This window comes from Astatotilapia calliptera, chromosome 20 (genome assembly GCF_900246225.1).
Source record: "Astatotilapia calliptera chromosome 20, fAstCal1.2, whole genome shotgun sequence".
NCBI lineage: Eukaryota > Metazoa > Chordata > Actinopteri > Cichliformes > Cichlidae > Astatotilapia > Astatotilapia calliptera.
The window spans coordinates 3,028,314-3,046,291 of NC_039321.1; positions in this window are offsets into that span (position 1 = coordinate 3,028,314).

A 17,978-nucleotide genomic window follows, 5' to 3' on the forward strand; every position below is an offset into this window, starting at 1 on the left:
CACAGCCATGAATGAGGGAGATCGCAACGCTGGACAGAAAAAAACAAAAGACCTTAATACACAGGGAATGACGAGGGAACAGGAAACTCATGGGGAACACAGTTGGGGCAAATTACACACAACTAGTGATGGGAACTCAGGCTCTTTTTAGAGAGCCGGCTCTTTCGGCTCCCAACCGGCTCTTCAGGTTGTTTTGTTGCTTTAATTAATTTATTATCAACAACAATATGAAATTATGCACAAAAGGAATTCCGGGTTGGGAAGCTTATCTTGTAACCAGAAGGTTGCTGGTTCGATCCCCAGCTCTGTCTGTCTTGGTCATTGTGTCCTTGGGCAAGACACTTTATCTGCCGCCTACTGGTGTTTGCCAGAGGGGTCGATGGCGCGATATGGCAGCCTCGCTTCTGTCAGTCTGCCCCAGGGCAGCTGTGGCTGCAACTGTAGCTGCCTCCACCAGTGTGTGAATGTGAGAGTGAATGAATAGTGGCATTGTAAAGCGCTTTATGAATACAATCCATTATTATTACTAATGTAAAAACAAACATATAAATCTAAACGGTGGCCCCTGGAGACAAAGCACAGAGAGAAAGAGAGCCAGGGACAACAACCAGAGACAACATAGTCACATTAGAAAGGTATAGTAATCGTCCGTGTTGATCATCCACAATTATTTTCAGTTGCAAATGATAAAGAATTCAGAAGGTTTATTCATGCAGTGAATCCTATGTATGCAATTCCAAGCAGGAAAACACTCTCACACTTTAATTTATATTTAATTGTGTTGTGGTTTGCAGTGTTTTGTGTTGTTTCACTTTAAATTTGTTTAAAAGGAAAAAGCTGAAAATTTAAATAGTTAAAAGTTGAAATGTAAATACTTGGTTTTTGTATTTTATAATTTATTTATTACATTTTATGTGGAGTGAATAAATACAAGTATATTTACGGTGGCCCCTACAGACAAAGCACATATAAACTTCAAAACAACACAAAACACTGCAAACCACAACACAATAAAATATAAATGAAAAGATGCAAAGAAGATGCACATTCTCTGTCACATAGGGAGAGTGTTTTCCTGCTTGGAATTGCATACATAGGATTCACTGCATGAATAAACTTTCTGAATGCTTTATCATCCACAAATGAAAATAGTTGTGGATGATTACTATACTCTTCTGATGTGACGTTGTTGTCCCTGCTCTCTTTCTCTCTCTTTAACTCCCACTCTGTTCCTGTGCTACTGCGAGCGTAACCACGGCCCCTCCCCCCTCTGCACTAGAGACCTAGACACTAGAGAATGAACTTAAGACTACCAAAGAGGACTTAAACATGAAACATAATACAAAATGACATCAAAAAACAAGAAAACTCAAAACACTGGGTCAAGTAACCCAGGATGGTGACACACAGGGATTAGTTTACCTCCTTTGTTTAATCCTGTGAAGCAAGAGAGGAAAGGTTCATGTCATAACCATCATTTGCACATTTTTGAATGGAAAGTAGAAGAAATGAGCCATTTTTCTTTTACCTATTCTAAAAAATTGTTACAACTAAGCAAGATGGGGGAAAAGTTTAACAACTATTTGGGAAATTGTCATTTTTAAAGTAAACTATAGTGATATTCATCGGTGACTGCCAACAACAGGCAACTCATTGGAATCCTTTATGAGAAAGACTATAAGACTGTGCACAGACTATTTCCTGGTGTATAAACAGCTGAGAGGAGGAACCACATGCATCCTTTAAATGCCTGTGCAGTTATATTCGGTTCAATGTTATTCATACAGCACTAAATCTTAACAGTCACCTAAAAGTCCTTTGTACAGAACCTCTAATACAGGCTAGTATGTCCACCTGGTAATACGGTGGATTTTTAATATCAATTTTGCATTCAATAAAGAGGGCCACTGCTATCCATACCAACAGACCTGGATAAATCTGTAATCAGGTCTTTGGAAAACACCTGACCAACTCAAGAAACCAACTGAACTGAAACACACAAAACCTCAGCATCTGAATTCAAGCATTTCACAAAATGTGACGCATATCAGTAAACCACAAACAGTCAAAGTGGAAACACCAGAATAATTTCTAAACAAAGTACAGCATGGAAAGCGAGCAGTACAACACATGCATAAGTGCATGCGGTTTATGAGGGTTTGAGAATGAGCCTGATGATCTGAAAGAAGCTGAGGTCCAAAAAGAGATGCAGATAAGAGACCGCGCACGGCCACTACTCAAGATCAGCTCAGATATTTGCTTCTGACAAAAAACAAAACGTATGAAAAATATAACTAATACTAAAACTAAAAGCAAACTAAAGTCAAATGTTTTTAATAATAAAAACTGAAATGATTCTGGAAACTTACTGAAAGAGAAAAAATAATAAATAAATATGCAAATATAAGAGATAAATGTAATAATGCTACGAAATAATCTTGTGTTTTAAAATGGCTCATTTGATTGAAAGATTTCAATATTTCTTCGTTTGAAGCACAGAACATCCTACTTGTCCATTACTTCTGTCAGTGTGGGAGCAGCACTGCAGAGATCCAGCTACAACCATTCTCATCCAGCAACCACTCGCACCTGGATGTTGTGCGATATAGTTTGCTGTGTTTAATATATCTTCCTACCCACCCTGGAGTAGGAAATTTCAATCATTCTTTGAGCTAAGCAGCAGGCTCTAGTTTGTATATACTGGTCTTGATTGTATATATTTCTGTCTTACTATTTATGTTTTATTCCTGCACAGTTCCCTCGGAGCACCCATAAATTTGTTTTACATGTACAATGAAAATAAAGGGCTACTCTTCTTCCTCATTGTCACAGCAACACTATGCTACTGACATGTGCATTTAAATAGTTTTTGCGTAATAACTATTATAGGCTGATTAGTCATGTGATCAGTGCTACATATGATACTGACAAATACATTCCTTTATTCTATAAAAATACTGCACCTGCATTTATTTAGAGTTTGTGTTCGGTTGGATAGAATTGGGACACGTCTCTGGAAACCATCCAACCTCTCCTGACTACCAGCAATGCAAATTTGTCCTCTGTAGAGCACCTTTCTAAACCTGAATATCTCCCATGCACTGCATACTACAGAATTGCCTCCTTTTGGTATCTACAGAGGACATTTAGGGCTTTCCAATGATACCAAATGTGAAGGGGTGGAGCTTTGGGAACTTTAGTTTTTTCATTAAGGAACATGGCAGCCATCGCTGCAAGCACATTTTATGGGAAGAAGAAAAGTAAGTGCATAAAACTTCTTATTGAGCAATTTTTAGCTATAAATGTTGTTAGCATATTTTAAACAAGTCTCTTAATAACACATTAAAACATAGTATGCTTAATTCTAACTTCATTTTAGTATAGTATTGAAGTGTTTAAAAAATGGCCTCCATAGTGGACATTTGTAGTCATTTCTTCCATTTTGTTCTGTTTTTTTAAATGACCAGAAAAGGAGTCCTTTTTAGAAGCAGAAAGAAACTTATTGCAGTTTGATGAGGGAAACCCAGATCTTGAGTTGTCTGATGAAGAAGATCATAGGGAATAAGCCCTTGAAGAAGAAAGAAGGAGGAGCATCAGGGATGGTACTCAGACCTGAACTTGCTGTCATTAAGTGGTTGGACAGTTGTCATGGCATCCTCTGCCTATGGCAATCAACCTCAGGACAGATGCACAAGATGGTCTAAGAAAAACAAAAGGTTTGTCCATGTGCCAAGTCCACTGGCAATTGCTGAGTACACTACCAATATAGGTGACGTGGACCATATTGAATGTTGAGATTCTACAGGATGGTCTCTCACACTCAGAAATTGACAGTATGTGCAGTTTTCTACTTTTTGATCTGGCAATCACCAACTCGTGGCTTCAGTATAGCAGTGACTTGCAGTTTTGGGGGAAGAAACCACTACAGTTCCTTGAGTTCAAACTTCTCCTTGGTGAAGAGTTGAAGAAAATGTTTGCCATCAAAGTTCATTTTTACACGTTCGGCCTTCCAATGTCCTCTGCAGTGGACGTGTGATATCTAAAAAATGTAAACTTTTTTTTCCCAAAATTTTTTTTCAGTCTTCTAATTACCTTACAAACATTGGGGGATTTAAATTTTTTTTTGATTGGACAACATTTTTTTTCCTGGTAGTCAGGATAAAGCAGCTATATTATTAAGAAAGGGTTTATGAATCTGCTGGGATTGAGTCACTGACAAACATTAGAAATATCTGTTTCAACCACAGACTTTAATGACCTGAAAATAGTAAAACTACTTTTCTGTAAAAATGTTTTGTTTCAACAAATTTCCCTTTGTCTTTCTTATAGATGACGTTGGTTCTCTGGCTAACCACAAGGTGACTGTAGGTAACTGTGACGTCATTACTTTTTGTGCCATCTTTTGCCATCATTTGTCCCGGCTCAGGTTCTTCCTCCAGTCAATGTAGAGGAACCACAGAAGTACAAATTTCACTGTGTAAATGTGTCATGAAGGCAGGAAACTGCAGTGTTTTTGATTTGGTATGACCAGTGTTGGAAATCCCGTTTTCTTTCTTTTCTTTCTTTGTAATTAAGCTTCTCTTCCACTTCTGAGAAGCATACTTGTTAAGCGAGTAGTGTGCTGAGAGTGCTTAATGATGTATGTACTCCACAATCTTTGTGCTTGTAGAGAATTTAAACAGTGCCTCACATATGCAACAGTGGAACTTGCTAAAGGAAAAAAATGTTTAATAAATAAATTAATCAAAAGGTGCGAATGTCTGCCGCAACAATAATCAACAAATTAAGATGACAAATTAATTGTAAAAATGTAGCAAGATGTGTGAAACCACGTGTTTTTAAGGTATTAGATAAGGTCAGGGGCGGATCTAGAAGGGTGGCATGGGGTGCCACCCTAGTTTTGCATATGACAGTGTTGTTTGTTAAAATAAGATAGCATTAACACTTTGAGTGCAGTTACAGTTTACAGTGAATCTAAATTCTAAAACTGAATTTATTGCATAGTGTTAGGTTTGTCCTTGTGCTGTTCTCCTCTGTCTTGTGGCGGACAATTTTTTTTACTGGCACAAGAAGTTTGTGGGGCATCTTATTGTGACACCTGATTGTTCTCTCATTTTAGTTTTAGTAGTATTTTTAAATGGTTGTGCCAAATTTTAAAAATGCCAGCTGTATTGGCTGCATTTTCAGATAAAGTTGTATATGTTTACAAAATGTGTGCACAAGTTTTCAAAATGTACAATTTATATTTGCATTTCAAGTTATAAAAATTATTTACTCAACATGTCTGTGGTTTTGACAGTAAAAAAATAACTACTAGGATTTTATGTTTTTTGTGTGATTTCAGATCAGTTGTGTTAATACAGTATGTCAATGAAAAAAACAACTAAATTCAGACACAAGAGGTTGAGCTGAAAAGAATGATACCAAACAAGGTAGGAAGAAAATAAAAATGAAACAATCTGAGGGTGAAATACAAATGTAAAATCAAAAGGAGTCAAAAATGTCCATTTATATTTTGTTATTTTGTATCTCAGAGGGTTAACCTAACAAAGTTAGTCATGAAAAGTTAGGTTTAGATTTTTGTTCATGACGCTGCAGATTTCTGACATTTTGTGTAAATTTAAGCATGTACAATTTGTTTTTTTTCTAACAAAAACAGTGTGAAACTGAAGTTAGAATTGTGTTTGTAAAGCAACCACCCCATGTTCTGTTGCTTTCTGGATTTTATACTTATTGGGCTACATATTTAGTCATTTATTATATAGGCTATACCAGCGGTCCCCAACCCCCGGGCCTCGGACCGGTACCGGTCTGTGAGTCGTTTGGTACCGGGCCGCGAGAGTTGAGGCTCAGGTGTGAAATGTATAGTTTTCAGGGTTTTTATCGGTTTTCAGCGTTATTTTGTTATCGTTTTTATCGTTTACTCGGTTTTCCTGGGTCTTTTCACGTGTGAATAAATCTTCTTTTTTACGGTACCGGAACTAGTTTTATTTTGTTGTATTTATCCGCGACACCTTAAAGGCTGGTCCGTGAAAATATTGTCGGGCATGAACCGGTCCGTGGCGCGAAAAAGGTTGGAGACCGCTGGGCTATACAGTACATAAAATCAAAATTTGCATGTGTTATGTAACTAAAGTGTTTAATTATATGGGCTACAGAAAATAATTCAGTTATAGACTATATTTATATGAAAAACGTGTATACTTACTGTAATTGAATCATTTTAACCATATGCAACCACCTGCATATGTGTTTGAAAAAAAAAGACACCCTATTTGACTTCCCTCATGATGCTGGCACCCTCATGCCACCCTAAGAAAATTTCTCTAGATCCGCCCCTGGATAAAGCATTTAGTCTGTAATGGTGATCCTGGTAACTTAACACAGCTAAATTTCCTGGGAGCAGAAACAGCTGGAAGGTGGCTGTGAGTGGGAGAAGCGCTGTAAACGGTGAAATTTCTCAGAACGTCTGTTTTTTTAATTGAAAATTTACCTGAATGTAACGTGGGACAATGTTCCCTCAGTGCTCCCCTGTTAGCTGGGTAGTGTTCTGTATTAGGAAGTGTTTCAATCCTTTTGCACATTGACGTGGAAAGCCTTGATTAGAGAGGATGCCCACTCCTGCTGTGTGGTTTAATCAAACAGGGAAGTTGAGCAGGTGCCGGTTACACCATTTTCAGGGTAGCATGTATGAAACATCCCATAACTGACCGAATTTAGAAAGTTTAATGCGTTTTGTAATATTTACATTGATACTCTAGATATTGGCAGTTGACCGTGGTGCTCAAACCTTTTAATTCAGCTACTATTGTTGTTTGTTTTTTTAATAATATATTATCCTCATTTTTAAATCAAGGCGTAGGCCTGTTTTGTGATATTCATGGCTTCTAGACTTCAGGAAGTCATCGACTGCAAATGATATTCATCCAAGTATTAAAAACAATGCTTATATTTAAAAACTATGTTTGTTAATTTTGTTACTCTGTTTATAAAAACGGTTGTTATTCCTTATAATTTACTAAGAACTTGTATTTATTAAAAGCTTTTGAATTTAAGCTTATTTTTACTTTAATCACATCTTAACTGCTTCATTTAAAATCTGCTGAGGTGGTGTACAGAGGCAAAACTACAAAATTAGTGTCTTAATTCAACACATTATGAGCCTTCCTGTATACACGTAGGAACTGTTTCATAAAAGATTCTAAATACAGGCATGTCAAAAAAGCCAATAATTTCGGCTTTTTTATATTTTTTACAGCATTTTAAATGTACAATAAACAAAGCAGGAAAGTATTATACAGTAAACCAGAGTTAACATAATTTAGTATAAATCTGTCATACAAAAAATTATGAGCCAGGAGTAATTACTGCACTAAATTACACTTCGTTTTATACCTGTAGCAATTTATTTGAATAGAACATGCTGCTCGCCTTAATTGGATGTCCGAATTTAGGATTTGAGGGAATGAAGGCATGCATGGTGCAGAGGCTCACAAAGCTTTTGTTTGAAACTTACATACAGTTCATATTTTCTGCCTATACACAATATTGCACAGTTTAGGTCAATTCTGACCTGTGCCAAGAATTCCCTCATAAGTATCTATAGCAAATTTAGGACTGTGGATACATTTAGAACAAGCTATCTGACATTATTAAAAGGATGTTAATGTGAGTCCTTAATGTTTCAGAGGAGGGAACGTCTATCTTTTAGAATTTACAACACTTGTTATTGGAAAAAGACCACATCAAGTCCTGTTTTACTAAAGACATGACAACATAGCAGCCACAATGATTTAAATATATTTTTATCAAAAATGAAAAGTGGCATGAACGTTCTGAACCTCTCACTGCTGTATCGTCAAAAACATCCTATTACTTTCCATTTATAACAATAAATATAAGTTCAGTATTAATTAACACTTTGAAAACTAGTTTGTGCTTTCAAATCACAAACTGGGGGAGGGGGGCAAATGGCTGCTCGGCGGTCGTCATAATTTCCCCCTGTTGAATGGTCTAGTTTTAATCTCAGAATGAGCTACATTGTGGGTGATTGTCCATGCAGGTGAAACTTTAATATACTCATTTGTATATATAGCATAAATACAGAATATTTCTCTAGCTTTACTGCCCACTCAGAGCAGTTTTAACAATACCTTCATGAAGCTCTTTTATGTTTATGCTTCTCGAACATTTTACAGCCAAAGCTGATTTAGAATCACTAGTTTAACTAGTAACCTTGTTAATATGAGGCAGCGGTGCTAACCACTGCACCACCATAACACCTTTTTTTCAAATCTTGTGCCTGTTGCATCTCTGACCTCTGTAGCGCTTCAGTTTCATTTGTGCACCATATACTGTTTTACTGTTTTGACACATCATTCAAAGACCAACAGGTACATTAGAACCATCAGTCAAAGGTACAAGAGGCACCAAGTCATGAAAATACTTTAAAGGTAACTGTACCATTCAGAGAGAGTCAGAATAGATTGCTGAAGAACATTAGCAGGTTTAATCATGTTAAACATCAGATTAGTTGACTGCATGTACAAAATGAATATAATTGTATGCATTGAGACAAAAACATCAACAACTCACCTTTGACTTATTTTACAGCTCAGAGGTGTTTGTGTGGCTGACAGGTGTAGATGTAGCTCCTTGTTTTAGAAAACTTCAGCAGATGTTTAAAACTCTGCACATATGGCAGGTTGTAATCTACAGAACTAAGTCACTTTGATCCTGATACATCTGAACCAACAGGAAACAAAGTCTTTCTTCGGGGTGTGACTTCAGTTGACACATTCTCACCACCCACCACTGCTAGAGTGTAAAAAACTAACAAACAAAAAAAACAAAACACGAAACATGAATCGTAGTGAGATGTGCATTCATTTACTGTTGTCTGTAGTACTGGTGTGAGACTTAAGACTTGGTGTTCATGTTTGGTGTGGAAGAGAGAAAATAAAAATAACTACATGAAGGGAGAAAGAAACAAATCAATGCAAATATCAGTGAAACCGTCCAGATACAGTAAAGTCTGATCCAAAATGCTGCAGCAAGAGTCCTGACAGGGACCACAGAGAGAGAGCATATATCCCATATGTGGGCGACCGTGGCTCAGGGGGTTGGGAAGCGCATCTGTAACCGGAAGGTTACAGATGCACTTCCCAACAGAGGCTCTCTGTCCTGGTCGTTGTGTCCTTGGGCAAGACACTTTACCCTACCGCCTACTGGCGGGCCGAAAGGGGCCGCTTCTGTCAGTCTGCCCCAGGGTAGCTGTGGCTACAGCCGTAGCTTTCCTCCACCAGTGTGTAAATGCGAGAGTGAATGAATAGTGGAATTGTAAAGCGCTTTGGGTGCCTTGAAAAGCGCTGTATAAATCCAATCCATTATTATATCTCCTGTATTATCTTGTTGAACTTGTTGTTCCTAGAGTATTTAAAAGTAGAGTGGGAGGGAGAGCCTTCAGTTTTCAGGCCCCTCTTCTGTGGAACCAGCTTCCAGTTTGGATTCGGGAGACCTTGGATCTCTACATTTAAAATTAGGCTTCAAACTTTCCTTTTTGATAAATCTTATAGTCAGGCCTGGATCAGGTGTCCATTAACCCTCTCTTAGTTCTGCTGCAATAGACCTAGGCTGCTGGTGGCTTACTATGATGCAGTTTGTATTAAATAATTAATCATTGATAATGATTAAAAATAATTTTGATCTCTGGGTGTGTTGCTTTTGTCCTTTCTTCCTCCCCTCACCCCTCACCCATCAGAGCAGATGGTTGCGCCTCTCTGAGCCTGGTTTCGCCGAAGGTTCCTTCTGTTAAAATGGATGATTTTTACTGACACTGTCACCAAGTGTTTGCTCATGGGGTCGACTGATTGTTGTGGGTTTCTCTGCATTATCGTTGGTCTTTGCCTTACAATATAAAACACATCAGTTGACTGTTGTTGTGAATTTGTCTTAACTATTTAAATAAGTGAAGAGGACAACCGATTCAAAATCTCTGCACTCCTGAATGTGTGAGAGATGCATAGGAAGAAAAAAACTCTGCACATTGACTTACTTATCACTATTTTATGAGTCTCAGTGTTTTGTTCCAACTCACCTTCATGAGGTATAAAACATCCAAAAACATTCCAACTCACTAAAGTAGAAATGGCCACAACTCAGTACAGCAGCCAGAGAAATGGAGATGAAGAACATGACCCGCTCACACTTAGTGTTGGAATGCTGTTTGTTGGACTGAGCCTCTGCTCAAAGTAAAGCCTCACTACAACCTTTGATGTCCTGTAGCCAAGTGCATTTATGCTAACATTTGCATAAATCATGATTAGCACAGTCTAACAAATCTAATAACAGAACACCACTTGGGTTTAGATTGGCCCAGCAGTTCCTCCCAGTCACACACCCCCAGCTCTCACTGTTACATTGACCGAGACAAAGATTTGGCTTTTACATCTACTGAATTTTTGGTATTTGTTTTATATATCTATGTATATAACTGAAAAAGTTAATTTCCCTTTTCTTTGCCTAATTATATCTATAATGGTCGTCATCCTCATTATCAAACAGAGTTTGAGAAGTAAATGTTACCTCATCAACTGTGTCCATTGATTACCTTAGATACAGACCACAGCAGACCGATAAAATTTCATATGGTAAATGGCCTGTATTTATATAGCGCCTTTCTAGTCCCTAAGGACCCCAAAGCGCTTTACATATCCAGTCATCCACCCATTCACACACACATTCACACACTGGTGATGGCAGCTACAATGTAGCCACAGCCACCCTGGGGCGCACTGACAGAGACGAGGCTGCCGGACACTGGCGCCACCGGGCCCTCTGACCACCACCAGTAGGCAACGGGTGAAGTGTCTTGCCCAAGGACACAACGACTGAGACTGTCCAAGCCGGGGCTGGAACCGGCAACCTTCCGATTACAAGGCGAACTCCCAACTCTTGAGCCACGATATAATATATAATAAAAAGAAAATAGAGAGACTTGAAAATTCTAAACATGTGTAATTCCAGAACCTCTGATAGATTCATCCCATGCAGAGAAATAGGACAACCGCAGGCCGAGTCATATATAAACAGGGAACGGTGGTCTGCACATCCACACAAAATCATTTTCAAATAAGACATGATGGGACATGATGCAGAGAATAGATGGCGGTATTTTAACAGACTGGATCACTACATGATTCGTTGTGACTGCATGTTTGATAAAAGGTGAGAATTTACTGAGGAAACAAATAGCCTGCAGCCTGACACCTGTGAACAACTGTGGTTTCCAGCATGAAACCAGTTTTCTTTTTCTTTGAATTTCCATTGCAGTTGCTTGTGGTTTGATCTGCATTATAGCTCATTTGCCTTCAACCAAACTCATGGGAACCACACCAGCACCTTAGCAGTACTTGACACATTTGTCATTTCTGCTAAATCCATCAAAGTGACTCACTCATTATGTAGGTCAGAGATATATCAATGTTTTGTTTTTTTTAAATGGGCCATCTGAATTAAAAAAAGAAAAAAAGAAAGAAAAAAGAAAAGAATAAAGCAGTGTGGAAACAGTGTGGACCATTTATGTAGAAACACCAACATGATTTTCAGGATCAAGTGAAGATTTGTTCTTTTATGTAGATGAATTAAAATGGGTTGAACAAGAGTTTAAACATGTTTTTTAATTGAATAACTAATTTTACCTGCTTTTATTTATTAAATAATTTATTTATTACCTGCTAAGTATTTATTAAAAGTCATAATTCACTTTAAGCAATAAGAAAAGGCAGAATATTATGCAATAGATTTTTATGTCTATCAGCTAGAGATGATTTCAATAATTTTACCCATTATGAAATATGTAAAATAGTAAGTAATCAAAGCTTTGAACTAAAGCAAAGTAAAATACTGGCCTCCAAATACAGTACAGCCATCCAGAGTACAAGTTAAAAGTAGAACAACACAGAGATGCTTAAAATACAAACATATTCATTTTGCACAGGAAAGTACTCAAGTAATAGTATTAAATTACATCTGAACACTCGGCCTATCACCACTGGAGGAGACAGTGATGTTGGTCACTACAAACTTCCCCTCCCAGTTTGTAAATGATACCAGCATTACTAAACTGTTTACTGGCCATGTTCAGACACTGATGACTTTTGACTAGTCTGTAGTGCAGTGCAACCACGAGACAGGAAGCATGTACTGTACCGCTCTCTGTCACCAACTGTGTCCCACATACTGTGATGAAGACACTGACACCACTTACTAGCAGGTTAAACTGTTTATGTGAATGTGAGGTTATCTTTATTATAACATTTCATTAGTAATATTATCATACTACACTTTATGTTAATATTACTATGGTTTATGAAAGCACTTAAGCTATTCACGTGCTTGTCTTCCTCTTGAGCTGGCGTCTTCTGCAGTGATGATGGTTACTGTTGTGAGCTGTGTTGGGACTAACGCGTTATTAAGTAACGCGTTACAGTAACTACGTTATTATTGTGGTAACGAGCACAGTAACTAGTTATTATGCTAAAATCAGGAACGTGTTACTCGTCACTGGGATTTGGATAGGCTCGTTATTCGTTGCTTCGTGTGGTGGCTATCGCGGAGCTTCCACAGATTCAGTAACATTAGCAAGTGGTGGAGGCCAGCAGGTGGATGAGGGAAAGGGGAGGCAGGAGGAGAGACCCGAAGCGGCCGCCGGTCCGAGTGTCAGGTGAACTGAACTTCAGGTAAGAAGTTATGACCTGCAGTCTATCTGGGTCAGATATAAACCAAGTTTAGGTGGAGTTTATTTTCGTTGTGCTGACGTTTTCATACTGCGTACTAGCTAGCATGACGGAGTTTCTATACAGCTGGGTGGGTGCTATGTTACTGATGTTAAACTTTATTTTGTTCATAAGGTTAATTATTAGAGTTTCCAACCGTCCCCTAAAAAACTGAGTCGTCTCGTATTCAGAGAAAATATTTTCGTTTCATATTGAGGTGAAAAGGAACACAGTTTGTCCCGGACTTCAGCTACAATGAAAAAGACACAAAGCTGGAGTTATTCTGCATCTTTGCTGCACAGCTGCCTCTTCTTCTCTCATCCTCTCCCCTCCCTCTCCCGTTTCTACTTCAATCATGAAAACTGATCAATGATCAGCTGATCGGCTTTTCTCTCTTGTTTGTTTATCGCCCAGTGGATGTCGCACTAAACAGCAGCAGCACGTTTAAGCTTGATCAGCTGTTGTTAGAATTTATTTAATATTAACTTCTAGTATCAGCTGATGTTTGCTGGAGCCACAGCTGTAAAGCTGCTGGTCATGATGTCGGTTTGGATATGTGGTGAGAGGGAAACATGAAGATGAAACCAGGAGATGTCCTTACTGAATCATCAGAGCTGTGATGGAGAAACAGGTTTACCTTTTAGGTGACATGAATGAGTTGAAGGGAAGTTATGAACTGTTTCTGAGAGACAAATAACACCAGGATTCTTTTCTAAGCAGCTGACAGCTGGTAACTGTGCAGGGGCGGGTCTAGCAAAGTGTTGCCAGGGGGGCAGGTGGGGCATTAACAGGGAGAGGGGGGCACAAAGAAATACTTTTCTTACTTATTCTCATTTAAAATGTCTCACTTTTAATAAATAATTATCTGAATCTTACAACAAACGATAGATTGATACATATATACCATCAGAACAGTGTACATCACTGTCACAACAGTGTTTGTTTTCATTCAAAGGCTTTATGATTTTTCCTATAATGGTGGCCGGTCAGTCAAAACGCCCGGGATGATTTTTTGTCCCAGTCCAGCCCTGTATGCAGCTCATCTGCAGTCTGGTGTTACCCACATCTTCCTATTCAGAAGGCAGAATTTCTGAGTTCTGAGTACAATCAAAGCACCACGACTGCAGTCTTTGTGTTGGATGTAAAAAGCGCAAATGACGCTGTGACGTAGGCTAGAATCATGGCGGCGGTCAACGACGGTCCAGGCGTGGGATTTCTCTCGTGGAAATATGCACATTATCTTTTCCTTTCTATTGGTAGGTGGCACAGTGCACTTGTGGCAAGTAAGCAAGCTAGAAGACTGGCAAAGTTATGGAAGCAACACATTAACAAGAGAATTCTGAGTAAAACCAAAGTTACTTTCCCTAGTAACTAGTTACTTTGAAAGTAACGAGTAACTTGAAGTAACTGAGTTACTTTTGATGGAAGTAACTGGTAATGTAACTAAGTGTCACGGTCCTGGGTCTTATGACCCAGTGTTTTGAGTTTTAGTTCATTTTTGATGTTTTAGTTTATGTAAGCCCTTCAGGTTCCTAAGTTCATTTGTTATCACGCTTAAGTGTTTCTAGTTCTTATTATTTCCCCCTCGTGTTTCCAACTATGGTAAATCTCCCCTGCTTTTCATGTGTTTCATGTCTGTGTCTTACATTGTGAAGTTTGGGTTGTCATGTCTACGTCTCATTATGTTTCCTGTTTTATTGTGAAGAGGTCTGGTGTTTCTGTGTTCATCGTGTTCAGTTTTACTCTTCCCCTGTGGCGTTGTTATGTTCATGTTGATCTACTGTGCCTTTCTGTTCCATGTTTCAGATCCCTATGTTCTGTCTCCCCCAGTCTGTTAAGTCCACATGTCTTGAGTTCCGTCAGTGTGTTTCCTGTTTTACTTTCAGTCTGTTCTATGTTAATGTTTCTAGTTTTGCTTCCCTTGCCTCATCCTGCTCAATTACTCTCAGCTGTGCTCTCCTCCTGTGGCTCATTCCCCCTCGTTATCCCTCAGTGTATTTAAGCCCCATGTTTCTCTTTGTCAGTGTTGCGTCCTCCATCATAGCTGTGTGATTTTTTCCCTGTGGTTCTTTGTGCTTTAGTTTTCCCAGTTTAGTTTATTTTGTATTGTTTTTTCGTGTCCCACTTCACGCCAGCAATAAAACTGTGTTTTTTTGAGTTTACCTTTTGTCTCTGTGAGTTTGCGTTTGGGTCCTCTCCTGCCTGCCACACAGCCGAACTGTGACACTAAGTTACTAATTTAAAGTAACTTACCCAACAGTGGTTGTGAGTCCACTGCCTAACCACATGAAACCAAAGAAGGAGAGTTAACTGAAAGCAAAACAAAGTAGTACTTTCTTACACTCATTTCAGCTGAATCCTCTGCTCCCACAGGAAGTATGCAGTGTCCTCATTCTGACAACCGCATACATTAAAATCACTGAAGACAATTTAAATGAACGACGAATTCATTTTATGTTATAATGTTTATAAATAAAATTGAAAAATTGAATTAAATTTTGAATTAATTTTCATCAAAATGAGACATTTTCAATTTTTTAAAGAAAAAGAAATACTGAAACTGAACAATCACTTTTATGTATGAACAATACAATTTTTGTTTTAATCTTATTTTTATTAAATACTAGGGTTGGGAATTTAATGCGTTAATTGCGATTAATTAATTTGAAAAAATTTAATCGCACTTTGCATTCCAAGCAAAGGGGAACTTTTGTCAATGCAAGATTTCCTGGTATACTGATTACACTGATGCACACATCAGAGCTACAAAGAATCAGGAGAAAGCATGTTGCTTGAACTGATCTGAGGCAAATTTCATTTCAAAAGACTACCTGACCAAAGCCTTGATAAAAGCGTGGTTTTGTGCAAATTGTGCAAAATGGAGCTTGCATACAACCGAAGCACTTCAACCTTACAGTACCATCTAAATGCAAAACACGTTGCAGCATTCCACAATTTGGGATTGAAACAGAGATCTTGGTAGGGAGGCGAAACTGTCTAACAACTATGCCCCCGAAGGCCGCTGTTAAGGTTCAAATATTGAGGAAGGAGAGTACAAACAACCATGGTCCAGAAGATCTTGGTCAAACAATTGATTTTAATGAATACACGCGTGGGAAGACCATTCTGTACGCAGACAGCACTTGATCTTCGACTTAATCAAAGCATACACAGATTTTTATAGCATCAGGGTTTAAATTAACGACGCCCCTTCATATGTCACAGACAGAATATATACACACGTCAAATCAAAACCACAATGACTTTTAACACAGTTTAAAGGAACGTTGTCTTCGTCTCTGATTTTTGCAGATGATGTGGTTCTGTTGGCTTCATCAGGTGAGGGCCTCCAGCTCGCACTGGAACGGTTCGCAGCCGAGTGTGAAGCAGCGGGAATGAGGATCAGCACCTCCAAATCTGAGGCCATGGTTCTCAGCCGGAAAAGGGTGGAGTGCCCACTCCGGGTCGGGGATGAGTTCCTGCCCCAAGTGGAGGAGTTCAAGTATCTCGGGGTCTTGTTCGCGAGTGATGGGAGAAGGGAGCCGGAGATCGACAGACGGATTGGGGCTGCAGCTGCAGTAATGCGGACGCTGCACCGGTCCGTCGTGGTGAAGAGGGAGCTGAGTGTAAAAGCGAAGCTCTCAATTTACCGGTCGATCTACGTCCCTACCCTCACCTATGGCCACGAGCTGTGGGTAGTGACCGAAAGAACGAGATCGCGGATACAAGTGGCAGAAATGAGCTTCCTCCGAAGGGTGGCTGGCCTCTCCCTTAGAGATAGGGTGAGAAGTTCGGCCATCCGGGAGGGGCTCAGAGTAGAGCAGCTGCTGCTGCACATCGAAAGGAGCCAGCTGAGGTGGTTCGGGCATCTGACAAGGATGCCCCCTGGGCGCCTCCTGGGTGAGGTGTTCCAGGCATGTCCCACCGGGAGGAGGCCCCGGGGCAGACCCAGGACACGCTGGAGAGATTATATCTCTCGGCTGGCCTGGGAACGCCTTGGTGTTCCCCCGGATAAGCTGGAGGAGGTGGCTGGGGAGAGGGAGGTCTGGGCTTCTCTGCTTAGGCTGCTGCCCCCGCGACCCGGCCCCGGACAAAGCGGATGAAGATGGATGGATGGATGGATGGATGGATGGATGGATGGATGGATGGATGGATGGATGGATGGATGGATGGATGGATGTCTTCGTCTCGTCTGGAACACGAGCCCCACATCCTGCCAGACGCTGTTCCTCTTTCCAGAGACAAACATGACCAACCTCTCACCTATAAATGAGTCTACTACATGCTCTCTCATCTCACCCGTTGCACTTCTGACCTTTTACCAGACCAGAGGCTCATCCTTATGTGTAATAACCTAACTGAAACTACATGTACTATGTTGAATAAATGTTTTAATCAAGAACCTCTACTAAAAGCTTAGTAAAAGAATATAAAAGTATAACAGACAATTTGAATAAGCTTGTAATTCAAATAGCCTCGTCTAACCTGCTACTCAGAATAACTTAGACTCTGCTTTCAGTTCTACAAACTCTCTGCAACTTCCTGTCAACTCCTGCCTGCAACTTAGTCTTTCTGAAAGACACACTGTTTAAACCTCTGAATACAATATCAATGCTGCAGATTATATTATTAATACAATGGTAATGATGATGATTATTTAACAATAGCAGTAAAATAATTTCCCTGCTCCACACCGCTAAGGGGCTAACGGTAGAGGATGACAGCTATGTCAGTGTTTGCACGCTAAAAGCTATGCTGGAACAGCAACGTGAGGATCTGACTCATCAACAGCAAGATAGCTTCAAGCCATTTGTCAAATTCAAATCATAGATAGAACTAACAAGAGGTTGGACAGCATTCTGAAGGAATGATGGTGCTGTTGATGAGCTGCAAACTGAAGAGAAGCGTGTGAAAAGCAAACTGAACGAGTTTGAATCAGCGGTCAGCAGCATGCACGAGAAAAACAAAGAGTTAACAACCAAGATGGATTGTTTAGAAAATCAGTTGAGGAGGATGGATGGAGGACGTAGCGGAGGATTAATAGAAGAAAAAGCAGAAACTTGGGAAACATCGGAGGATAAAGTCCGACACTTGCAGAAGAAGAAGCTGGGCCTGGCCAGTGACAGCACTGAAATTGAACGCGCTCACAGAGTCGGTCCATACAAGTAGAATGGACGAGCTGGCAGACTGTGGACAGATGTA